The sequence below is a fragment of the Magnolia sinica genome, chromosome 10 (assembly GCF_029962835.1).
Source record: "Magnolia sinica isolate HGM2019 chromosome 10, MsV1, whole genome shotgun sequence".
NCBI lineage: Eukaryota > Viridiplantae > Streptophyta > Magnoliopsida > Magnoliales > Magnoliaceae > Magnolia > Magnolia sinica.
Window position 1 is genome coordinate 79,095,316 of NC_080582.1, and position 13,342 is coordinate 79,108,657.

The following is a 13,342-nucleotide window of genomic DNA, read 5'->3' on the forward strand; positions in this document are numbered from 1 at the left end:
AGGGAAAAAACAAATATCAGCTTGATCCAAAACTATTGTGTCCCAAGAAGTTTTGAACAGTAAGCATTCAATCTCCATGTTTCCCGTGGCCCAGTTGAGGAAATGACTTATTTTTGGGATCATGCCTTAAAATAACCTGAAAAAATGGATGGAGCGTGTAGATAAAACGCATATATCATGGTAGGGCCCACAAAGCTTTGAGTATTAGGGTCACCAGCCAAAATCTCGTCCGAAATGGAACGTGTCAGGGTATTCTTCTTTTGCATTCACGCGTGAAATGATGTGGATGGACCACCACCACAAACTCTACGTGTTTTTTTAATTAACTTTTGATAAATGACACGTGGCTTTATCTTCCCCACCTAAATCATCAACATCAGGGGCCTTGTTGGGACGAAACAAAGCCCGAAAATCACTCTGATTGGACCACCTAATTCGAAGATTAAGAGCTCGTTTGGTTTGATATAATATAAGTAAACTATAATAAAAGTATAATAAAGAAGAGTTTCAACTGTTTGGAGTATAGATGGAATTTCATCTCAAGTTACAGGCAAAACTCAACTTCATAAAAGTGAAGACTATGGTCCTTATATGATGTAAGTGTTATGTCTATGCTGCCTGTTCATTTTCGCATATTATTTCATGGCCATTCATTTTCTCGTATCATTTTAAAGAATGGTTCTAAAAATGAGACAAGTAGACCACACCATAGAAAATGGTGCTTCATTATTTATTCTACTTCCTTTGGTGTAGTTTGGATCATAATAAGGATATCACCCATATCAAGTGACTTTTGAGAGTCGTTCCTATCAAATCTTACATAATTAAATAAAAAATTAAATCATTATTACTTACATTAATTCACTAATAATTACATCAAACCAAACAAACCAAAAGCCAAAAATGCTCGATTAATGTCAGTATCTTCTGCGGCTGAATCAGATGGCTAAGATTGTCATGTGATTTCATGCCATGATCCATGTGAAATGTGGCCATGTACAATAGTCTAAAGTATTACAAATGTACCATGTGCTTTGTGGGTGAGTTTTTAAAATCAAGCACTTGGTGGCAAAAATAGAACCAATCTGTTTGGGGCGGTCACTCCTTTCCATAGCCGAGTGAGGAGCTCACCACGCCGTAGTACTACGGTGTGAATACTCGGTGAGGCCATCACAGCACGTGTTTTGTCCATGTTGTCCATCTATTTTCCTACCCATTTTAAGACACGAGCCTAAATTTGAAGCATAACCAAAGCTCAAGTGGACCACACCAGAAAAATAATGAGGAGAGTGATGTCCACTGTCGAGACCATTCTAAGGCCCATGGTGATGTTTGTTTGTTATCCAACCTATTCATAAGGTCACACAAAGACCTGGATGAAAGGAAAACGCATATATCAGCTTGATCCAAAACTTTTGTGGCTCTTGAGAAATTTTCAACGGCAGTCATTCAATCTCCACAGTTTCCTATTGTGTGGTCCCTAAAATGAGCTGCAAAAATAGATGGATGACAAGGATAAAACACATAGATCATAGTGGGCCCAGCAGAGTATCCACACCACACTACTGACTATATAAAATGGGCATCCCTTGTGGTGAGGTGGTGGGTTTAGACGTGCTCCACTTCTAATTAATAAGACTTGAATGGCACAGTGAGCACCGAGAGATCATGATTGCGTCCATGATCGCTAACTGTTGAAGCTCAAGCTCAACTTTTGGGAATGTGGCAAGGGAAGCGGATTGCGTACTGAGTAAACTCTGTGGGCCCCATTGTCATTCACACATTGTATCCACTCCGTCCATATTTTTCTTATCACATACTTTTAGGGTTTTCTACCAAAAATGGAGGATATCCAGACTCAAGTGGACCACACCACTGGAAACAGTGTGAATTGACCATCTACGTTGAAAAATTCTTGTGGGCAACCGAAGTTTTAGATCAAGCTGACATTTGTGTTTTCCCTTCATCCATGTCTTTCTGATCTTATGAACAGGTTGGATGAAAAATAAACATCACTGGGTCCTAGAAAGTTTTCAAATGGTGGAAATCAATACTTCCACTTTTTCCTGTGGTATGGTCAAGTTGAGCTTTGTATATGCATCAATTTTGGGTTGAACCACTAAAATGATCTGGAAAAACGAATGAACGGTGTGGATAAACCACATGCATTCACGGTGGGCCCAATAGAGTTTACTCAGTACGATAAGAGCATACTGTGTAACTCAGTACGCAACCCGATTTCATGTGGCAAGACTTTCAATAGAATTTCAAATCCCATTTTGAAATCAAAACGCATGCTTATGTATTGCCATTATTGAATGGTGGGAGGAGATACGATATGTGCGCACGGACTCTCAACTCTTGGTGTGCAATGTGCGCACATAAAATAATCCTTTTATCCTGTTGTTATGATGATTCCAGGATATAGGTGGTAGGTAAAGATATGCAAAGTCAACATATAAGACACTTTGTGCTTAAGCATTTTATTTCGAAAAGGAAATTTCATAATTAATAATGGTAGTGCGATCCTAAAGATTACGGATCCTTTCTACACATGGAGCTGCATCTTGACTATCAGGTTATAAAAAAAATTAAATAATAATAATAATAATAACAACAACAACCCATTTGCACGGGCAAGCATCTTAATTCATCTTTCACAAATGGAGAATTCAATGAGATGTGAACTGCCCTCGTGTTTTCAATTTTAAGTAGTGGGGCAGAGTAATTAGGACATCGTGTTGAGGGGGTAGACACCTCCTCTCTTCTTCTCATGTATGCATATTAACATACGTATTGATAGATTTCTTATCATACATATACAAAATCAAGACTTGCACAAAATCTGTAATTAGATTATTTTTAGAACTCAATCAAATTAGTCCACTTGCCTTATGTATATTTTTCCATACATTGTTCATTGTACATCTATTTATTTGTAAAGCTCAATACGAAATACATAACAATCCAGTCAAATATTTCTATCCATCTTCCATCTTTACATGGTATCAGAGCCTAAAAAGATCAACTCATTCTGCCATGGCCGACAACAACACCCCACCCATCCCCTCCTCTTATCTTCTTCACCCCTCAGATTCTCCTAGTTTAATTCTCGTCAATAGCCTTCTCACAAGCAACAACTACTCCAAATGGCAAAAGGCCATGATAAGAGCCCTTAATGCCAAGAACAAACTTGGTTTTGTCGACGTCACCCTCACACCCCCTGAACCAACTAAACCAGAATACACTTAGTGGAATCAAACAAAGGATATGATCCTTAATTATATGGATCCTCAACTCCATTAGTCCTTCCCCCTCTAATTCCCTCGAATATCATACAGATCCCCGCGATGTCTGGCTCGACCTTTCTTCCCGTTTCTGTTATGGAAACAATGCCCGCATCTATCACTTAAAACGAGCCCTCTCCTCCCTGCAACAAACCACAAATTTTGTCCATGATTATTACAACCAAATCAAATAGATTTGAGATGAACTTGGCCATTTCCAAACCATAACTGACCTCAAAGACCTGTAAAAACAGTTTGATGATGAACGTGTTTTCCAATTTCTTCTCAGGCTCAATGATTCCTTTGCTCCTCTTCGCACCCAAATCCTGTCCATAGATCCACTTCCCTCCATAAGTAAAGTCTTCTCAATCTGGTTTCAAGAAGAACAACAGAGACTCTTCAACCTTCAGCCATCATTCTCCGAAACGATGACAATGGCTACTTGCACCACTGCTCACTCACGACCCCCTTTGAAGTGCACAGCATGTGGCAAAGATGGCCACAATTGTGAACGTTGCTGGACCATCATCGGGTACCCTCCAGGCCGAGAGCCTTGCACCAACAAATCGTGGCCGTCCACCTTAGGGCAACCTCCGTCGACCGCGAATCTGGTCTCTCTCACTCCATCTACTTTCAGTCCAGTCCCTAGATTGTCCCCGGAGCTATATCAAAAGTTGCTCAGCCTCCTCGTACCGTCGCAACCTCCGAATGATCCATCCCCTTCAAATTTCGCTAGTAACCTCTTCTCCCCATCTGATTTCTCCTTCAATCGGTGCCTCCATTGGGTGGGGGATAGTGGTGCGACCCACCACATCTACCACCAACGTGATACTTTTGCTGATTTGAAGCCCCTTGCCTCCCCTCACCACATTCGGCTTCCAACAGGACAAGATATCCCAGCCAAAGGGCTGGGTTCTTGTATTCTCTCCCATTCTCTCAAATTAAAACACATTTTCTATGTTCTACTTTTATCTTTCAATTTACTCTCAGTTTTTCAAATTGCTCTTCATAATTCTTGTGTTATCTCTTTTTCCTCGAATACTTGTTTATTTCAGGACCCTTAATCAATTAAGCTGATTGGAGTGAGTGATCTATGCAACGAGCTCCACGTGTACCGCCCCGATCATCCCGTCATTTTTGTTACTCAATCTACTGTTAATAAGACCCTATGACATCAACGTATAGGACTTCCCTCCAGTTTTATTATTCCCAGTATTTTTAATTCTCCTTGTACTATTTCTAAATGTGATTTTATGCTCGTTCTAGGCATACAAGATTACTTTTTTCCAATTATGCCAATAAAAGTGATTCTCGTTTTAATCGTATCTTTTGTGATATTTTAGGTAGTTATCGCACCGCATCTTTATGTGGAGCTCATTATTTTCTCACTATTGTTGATGATTTTTCTCGCACCACATGGGTATATCTTATGCGTTTTAAATTCGAGGCTTATACCCATTTAACGCACTTCTTCGCTCTTGTCCACAATTAGTTTAACACCATAATCAAAATTATCAGAACTGATAATGGACAAGAATTTCTTTCCCATCAATTTCAAACATACCTACAAAATCACGGCATCATTCATGAACATACCTGTGTCGAAACTCATCAACAAAATGGCGTTGCGGAGCGTAAACACCAGCACCTTCTAAATGTTGCCCGCAGTCTTCATTTTCAAGCACACTTACCTCTACCTTTTTGGGGTGATTGTGTCCTCACCGTAGCCTACCTCATCAACCGCACCCCTAGTTGCACTCTCCAAAATAAATCACCTTTTGAAATTCTGTTCAATATAACTTCCAAAGTATGATCATCTTCAGGTATTCGGATGTGTTTGTTATGCAAAAACTTTCAGCACTCACCGCGACAAATTTTCTCCCCGTGCCACTAAATGTGTCTTTCTTTGCTACCCAAGCACACATAAAGCTTACAAGCTATACAACCTCAATACTCAATCCATCTTCTACTCTCGAGATGTCACCTTCCACGAACAAACATTCCCTTTCTAAGATCTTCCTGACACTCCTTCCTTCCCGCTCTTATCATTCCTCTTTCCGTCACTGAACTTATTATGTCTCCTTCTCCTAATTGCCCGACCTCTCCTAAGTCTCCTGACTCCTCTGACTCTCCTGATTCCTCGACCCTCATGACCTTATCAAACACATTTCCACCAGTTCCTCGCTCTTGCCGCACCATTACTCGACCTGCTTACCTTCATGACTATATCTGTCCCACCTTACATGCGGAGCCCACGACATCTATACCTGCTTCATTGGCTTCAGATACTACTCATCCTTTGTCCGCTTTTCTTTCATATTCCCATTTTTTCCCCTCACATATTACTTATTTGACTGCTCTTACCTCTTGTACTGACACCCCATGCTATTCTAATGCTATCCGCCACTCTCACTGGCGCGAGGCAACATCTGCTGAGCTTCGTGCTTTAGTGGATAATTCCACCTGGACTCTTGAGCCTCTTCCTCTTGGTAAGAAACCCATTGGGTGCAAATGAGTTTTTAAAACCAAACTCAAAGCCGACGGATCCATCGAGAGGTACAAAGCTCGGCTCGTTGCCAAAGGATACACTCAGGTTGACGTATTTGACTACCATAAGACTTTTATTCCGGTCGCCAAAATGACCATGGTTCGCTGTTTACTAGCAGTTGCAGCTACCAAAAAATTGGATTATTCATCAGCTTGCCGTCAACAATGCCTTCTTGCACGACGATCTTAATGAAGAAGTCTACATGAGACAATCACTTGGATAATGTCCTCAAGGGGAGACCCGTGTCTGTCGCCTTAGAAAATCCCTCTATGGCCTTAAACAAGCCTCCCGAAACTGATTTTTTAAACTAACCTCTGTGCTTCTTGATACAGGTTTTCATCAGTCTCAGGCGGATCATTCTTTGTTCACTCTCATCACTTCCACCAGCATCACTCTTGTCCTTGTTTACGTTGATGACATCCTGGTTGCTAGTAACGACATCTCTCAAATCGAGCTCTTTAAGAAAATTCTCTCCACTCACTTCAAGACAAAGGACCTTGGTTCCTTGAAGTAATCTCTTGGACTCGAAGTTGTTCGCTCTCCCAAAGGCATCTTTATTAATTAGCACAAATATGCTCTCGACATTCTCTCTGCTAGTGGACAACTTAATGCACAGACTGCTCTTTTTCCTATGGAGCAACATTTGAAGCTTAATACTCAAGATGTTGACCTTCTCCCTGATCCTGGCCTTTACCGTCGCCTTGTTGGCCGTCTCATCTATCTAACCATCACTAAATCAGACATTGTTTATGCAGTCAACACACTGAGTCAATTCATGCATGCTCCTTGGGTCCCCCACATGATTGCAGCTACTAGAATTCTCTATTACAACAAAGGTTGGCTCTTCCGCTGAAGCTGAATATCGAGTCATGGCCGTCACAACCTGTGAACTCACTTGGTTAAAACAACTTCTCACTGATCTTGGGGTCTCTCATCCTGAGTCATTCACTCTACATTGTGACAATCAATCTGCACTATATATTGCACACAATCCTGTGTTTCATGAGCGTAACAAACACATTGAGATTAATTGCCATATTATTCGTGACAAAATTCGTTCGGGCCTCCTCAGAGCTATCTACACTTCTTCCAGTGAGCAAGTTGCCGATATCTTCACTAAAGCTTTGCGACATGAACTTTTTCATCATTTTTCGCGCAAGTTGGGCATTACGGACCTCCATGCGCCAACTTGAGGGGGAGTATTAACAGATTTCTTACCATACATGCACAAAATCAAGACTTGCATAAAATCTGTAATTAGATTATTTTTAGAATTCAATCAAATTAGTCCACTTGCCTTATGTATATTTTTCCATACATAGCTCATTGTACATCTATTTATTTGTAAAACTCAATACGAAATATATAACAATTCAGTCAAATATTTCTCTCCCTCTTCCATCTTTACAATACGTATGTATATACAAACGTGATAAAGCTCAATTTTTGTAAGCTTTGCATGTGTTCTTTCATCTGGTGGTATATATAAGGAAAGTCATGTGTAGAGAGATATACTTTATTACATTGTATGCATCTTCTGAGGTATTTTTTGACGTGGGATTTTTTGTATGGGTGGGAGAGATGTAAGCTATATATATTTGTTTTTTCTTATTTATAGTAACAAAAGTTTTGTGTTGTTGTCCTGTAAAATAGGTATATTGTTGAATCACTTAAATCCTCGTATCTCTAGTTTCTTATTTTGATTTAGTCATTTTCTTTTGTGTTTTAGTTTCATTTTGTGTTTTAGTTTCGTTTACATTGATTAGGTGTAGCATTTTTCCGCAACACATTGCTGTGTTGGCTTAGCTGTGGATGCACCATTTCAAGAACTTGCGAGAAGACAATCACAAGCTTTCGATATGCAACCTACAAAATTACATAAAAAGGATAAAATTAATTGTCCACATTCAACTGAAAAGCCTAAATGTAATGTAGTCGTGTGTGGGGGTAAAGAGAGAGAGATATTGTCTACTTCGAGGAATATACCTTGAATCCAAAGGAGAGAATCTTTAAAAAGGAATATATACACACTAGTGATGGAAGCATTATTCATAATGTACTTGATAGCATTGTACAAGTAAAGAGACTCTAAACTTCACATCAAATTTAACAACTTTTCTCAAATAAGTTAGGGTTTTTTTTTTTAAAAATATTTTAATACTAAATTTTCTAAAAATAATAAAAGATATTTAATTGTATTCAAACTTGGAAACAATTCTGTAAAGATTTTAAACTAAAACCAAACTCTTAAAACCATAAAAGTAACAAACATGTAACTCACTAAAAAAAAAGTAAATTTGCACTTTAGATTTAAATTTGGCTCTTGAAACTATTAAATTTTACAAATCCATTTGGAGGTCAATGAACTGACTGATTAAGTAGATGCAGAGTTCCTTAATAGCTTTCCAATAACATATTATATATGCAAATCGGATAATTGATCACAAATTTATGACTATTAAAAGCTATAATGCATGTTAGGCTTTTTTGTTATAAATCGAGCTTTTTGACCTAATCTTTTTCAATCCTAGCCGTCCATAAATCAATCCATAGTTTGTTCCATGCAAGTCCTCACCACTTGAAGAAAAACCCATCCTCAATCTCTCATTGACGATTTGATACCAACTAACTTAGCGGGTGCACGACAAAAATGAGGAAGAGATCACCGACATCTTCCCCATGAGATCATCCATGACTTTGTCCTGCGTAAAAAAAAAATGAGAAAATCATTTTTTTCTTAAAAAAACATTTATTTCCAAAAAAAAAAAAAGAAGTCTGGGAGAGTTAACCACCTACTAACCATTAATCAACATTCATAATATCTATTTAATCATTACACTTTGTAATTAAATCCATTTTAATTTGAGATTCTCATAATTATAGCCAAGTAATTTTCTTGAAAGTTCTCTCTAATCTTTAAGATCTACCATTCATCTATTGAAAGAAATAAAACTCATTACCGTAGATGATGAGATTTAAATCTACTTCAATGTAGTGAACAATCCATTCCGACAACTAGTTAACCCATAAGTATATAGATAATATAAACGGTGAGATTAAATGCATGGGCATTACAAAATCTTAAACCAAAGGGTTAATACTCTATGTACCAAGCACATAATTACATCTAATGTAAGTTAGCCATATCTTTATTGATAGAGTGGCTTTAACCTGATGCAATATTGTTCGGTCAACCTCTTGGGTCAACCAAAGCACGTTGTGATGTTCTTAGTCGACCTAGATTTGTTTTGATTGACCAGGAGACTCTGTTGATGTCTTGGTCGACCAAATGTGCAACCGAGTGTAATGTATAAGTGCGGGTTTTTGTTTTTAATTTCATATGAAAGTGTATGAATACGCTTCTAATTATGCAATTAGAGTAGAATGAAAATGAGCTTAGCATGTTTTCAAGGATTTTAAAGGAGAAGATAGGGTTTCTCATATGTAAGTTGTTCCATCTCTTGTAAATTTCTGATTATAGTGGATTGTTTGTCTCTTGGTGTTATGGTTTTTTTATACATAGGTTTTTTTATGTAAAATTCATGTATTCTCTAAAGTTGCTTGAATTTTTCTTTTTCTATTGTGTTGTGGGATTCCGTTTGAGGTTGCTTCCATACTAGACAAGTCGTGTTGGGGCTTGCAGTCACGTCCCCAACAAGTGGTATCAGAGCAAACATTGGGTTTTCAAATAGAATCCGAGACCTGACATCGAAGGGGTCGAATGCGAAGTTCGAGACAGAAATTCATAGATAAAAATAATTTTAAATTACAAAGGTTGAAGATGAAAGCCCTCTTAATTCAGCAAGGGTTGCAGCAATCACTCCTTGGGAAAGTGAAATGTCTTGAATCGATGAAAGAAGAGGATTATGATGAACTTGATCAGAGGGTGCTTAACACAATCCAATTATGCTTAGCCGATGAAGTCCTTTATAATGTCTTCAATGAGACGACTACTGCGGACCTATGGGTGAAGTTGTAGAGCATATACATGATAAAATTGTTCTCAAATCGTCTATATCTGAAGAGACCGCTGTACAATATGAAGATGACAGAAGGGTCGGATCTCTCTAAGCACATTAATGTTTTTGATTAAGAAGACAAAGCCCTAATTTTGTTGATGTCTCTTCTGGATTCCTACGAGTATTTGATGGATACTCTATGCCATGATAGTGATACCTTGAACCTTGATCCCATTATCTCATCCCTTTAGTTGAAGTAGTTGAGAATGAATAACTGTGGGGAAGGTTTGCTGTTCCTCATTATGATTTTAAAGGGGGCCAGTGGTAGTAGCTTTTTGCGATATGCAGGAAACAACCCTGGTCGGGCTTGCTCCAATGGAGCTTTGGAGTTTGCCGACAACGTAGTTCCAAAATGGATCCTGCGGTTTTTGACCAGTTGTTCAAGTCTGAAAAAAATCCTTTTGAGAAACAAGAAGATCAATTTCGGGTCGAACCAACAACTAGATTGTGTATTTATTATGGATGCCCTATTTGTAAAGTACCCCTCTTCGGGAGTTGAGGCGAGAAATGGCTTGATGAACCATTTCATTCGCCACACACCGGCCCTATTCACTTGCTTTCTACGGGTGCACTGCTTGCTAGGGGAAGATCGTTTGAGCGAGATAAGGGGGAGTAGCAATTAAGGTCCAAGTCGAAGGCCAAAGGAAAGTTGAAGAGTTGGAATTGAGATAAGAAGGGACATAAGAAGAATGATTATAAAAATCTCAAAACCCAAGAAGAGAAATCAGATGATTCACTGAAGGAGGCCAATTCAACGAAATTCAGAGAAGACACAAGTGGTTGTGACATATTGTCTGTGTCCAACGCTAGACACTTGTGTGACAAGTGGATTTTGAATAAATGGGCATCGTACCACATGTGTCCTTATCATAGTTGGTTCATTATGTACATCGAGTATGATGGTGGCTTAGTTCTTATGGGTAACAATCTTGTAAGATTAGAAGAATTGGTTCGCATTAGAATGTATGATGGGAGAGCATATTCTAACTAATGTCAGGCATGTTCTGAATTTAAAGAAGAATCTAATTCTCTTAGAGCTTTTAAGGCACTTGAGTGCAAATTTGCTAGTTACGAAGGTGTCTTGAAGGTTTTTAAAAGGGCACTCATTGTTATGAAGGCACAATGAAGTGGAAACCTTTACAGGTTGATCGGTAGCACAATATCGGATGGAGTTAAAATATTTGTAGTGAAATCCATGTTAGCACGTGTGTGGCATGTGCGCCTAGGCTATATGAGCGAGCACGGTATGAAGGTACTTCTTAATCGTGATTTGATTCTTAATTTTAAAAATTTTAATTTAGATATATGTGAGCACTGCATATATGAGAATAATAAAAGTTGAGCTTTAAAATTGAGAAACATGTTAGTAAAAGATAAGTTGATTGTGTGCACTTGGATGTGTAGGGGCTGTTGCTCGTAGTTTCCGGAGGAAGGTCGTCATTTTTTGTCACATTTGTTGACGATTTCCCTATAAAGGTGTGTGTTTATTTTATAAAACATAAATTCAATGTTTTTGCTACTTTAAAAGTATAAAAGGAAATAGTCGAAAAATAGACAAGATGAAAGTTAAAAATTTTGAGGACCGATAACAACAAAGAATTTACTTTTAAGGAATTTAATCAGTATTGCAAGAATAAGGGGATTATGAGACATACACTAGAGTAAAATGGTGTGCCCAAATGTATGAATCAGAATCATATAATTTTTGGAAAGAGCCCAAAGTATGTTGAGTTATGTTGGGTTGGGCAATGAGCTATGGGCTGAGGCTGTTAACACGGCTTACTACTTAGTGAATCAATTTCCTTCTACGCCGATTGATTGTTAAATTTCAAAGGAAGTAGAGTGGTTATGAAGTTGAATCCTCAGGATTGCGCACATTTAGTTGTGATGCTTACTCACATGTACTGTTAGTTGAGAGAGATAAGCTAAACCAAAGCACTCAAAGTGTACTTTTGTTGGTTTTGGTGATGGTGTAAAAGAATATAAACTTATGCTTGGGTTTCATGCAAGATTTTATCTATTCGAGACGTTAAATTTAATGAGGGTTCCTTATTCCACAAGGATGAGCATAAGGAAACAGAAAAATCAACGATTGACGTTAAAACAGATAAAGTTGTTGAACCGCAGGAAAAGGTGGTGGCACCACCTATCAGGAGAAATCCACCGAGAAATTTCAAAGTACCTTTGAGATATAGGGATAACTCAAATGTTACGTTTGCCCTCATTATAGATGAGGGAGACCTTTCTATTTTGCAGAAAGCATTAGATTACACATATACTGAGAAGTAGATGATGATAATGCATAATGAGATAGATTCTCTGCACAAAAACGAAATGTGGGAGCTGGTGGAGCTACCTATTAGAAGGAAGTGATCGGGTGCAAGTGGATTTTTCACAAGAAACTCGGTAGGTACAAGGTGAGACTAGTTGAGAAAGGGCTATACTTACAAAGAATGCATCGACTTTGGTGAGATATTCACGTCTATGGTTAAGCAAGTATCTATTAGATTCGTATCGTCGTTAGTTACCCAACACAATCTGGAATTGGAATAATTAGATGTGAAGATTACGTTTCTACATAGGAAAGTACAGATTTACATGAAGTAACTTGAATGGATCAAGGTGTAAGGATTAGAGAATAAAGTAATTTATAGGTTAAAGATGTCGTTGCATGACTTGAAACAGTCGCCTAGGCAATAGTACAAGAAGTTTGATTCTTTCATGTTGAGTCAATGGTTTATTAGATGTGAGTTCAATCACGTATCCCATTCAATCTCTGAGTGATGGGGAATTCATTATTATGATATTATGTATTGATAATATGCTTATTACCAGTCATAACATGTTTGAAATTAACATATTAAAGGCTTGTTTATCCAGAACATTTGAGATAAAAGATTTGGGGCTATAGAAAAGAATTCTGAACATCAATTTACATAGAAAATAGGAAAGAAGCAAGCTATAGTTGTTTTAGGAAAGGTGTCTTGAGAATGTCTTGGTCTGTAATAATTTGAATTAATCTTGACCGTCTAATTTTAATCGTCGATCGATGTACCAAACTAATCCAATATGACCATTGATGTACATAATCAACCTATCCAATCTTAACCGTTGATTTGAACATATACAAATACAATAATTCATTAATTAATAAATCAAACCATGCATCTGACCATCCATTCAAAGAAACACCTATCTAACTATTCATATGATGAAAATCATTAGAAACATTTGTCATCCATTTAAACTAACCATCCATTTTATTGGTCATGTGGCATCCTACCCAATTTACAAAGAAGGAATGAAGCTGGAGTATTGTGCACGAGAAGCGGCGATGATGATGCTGCTATGAATGGGAGTAAAGATGGTGATAACAACTTGGAACAGTGGAGCTGGAGGATTAAAGTCATGGTAAAGATTGTTGATTAGAGTGTCTTTAATTTGTTGTAGTGACCGAGGATTTCTACGGTCGAACAAAGCACATTGTG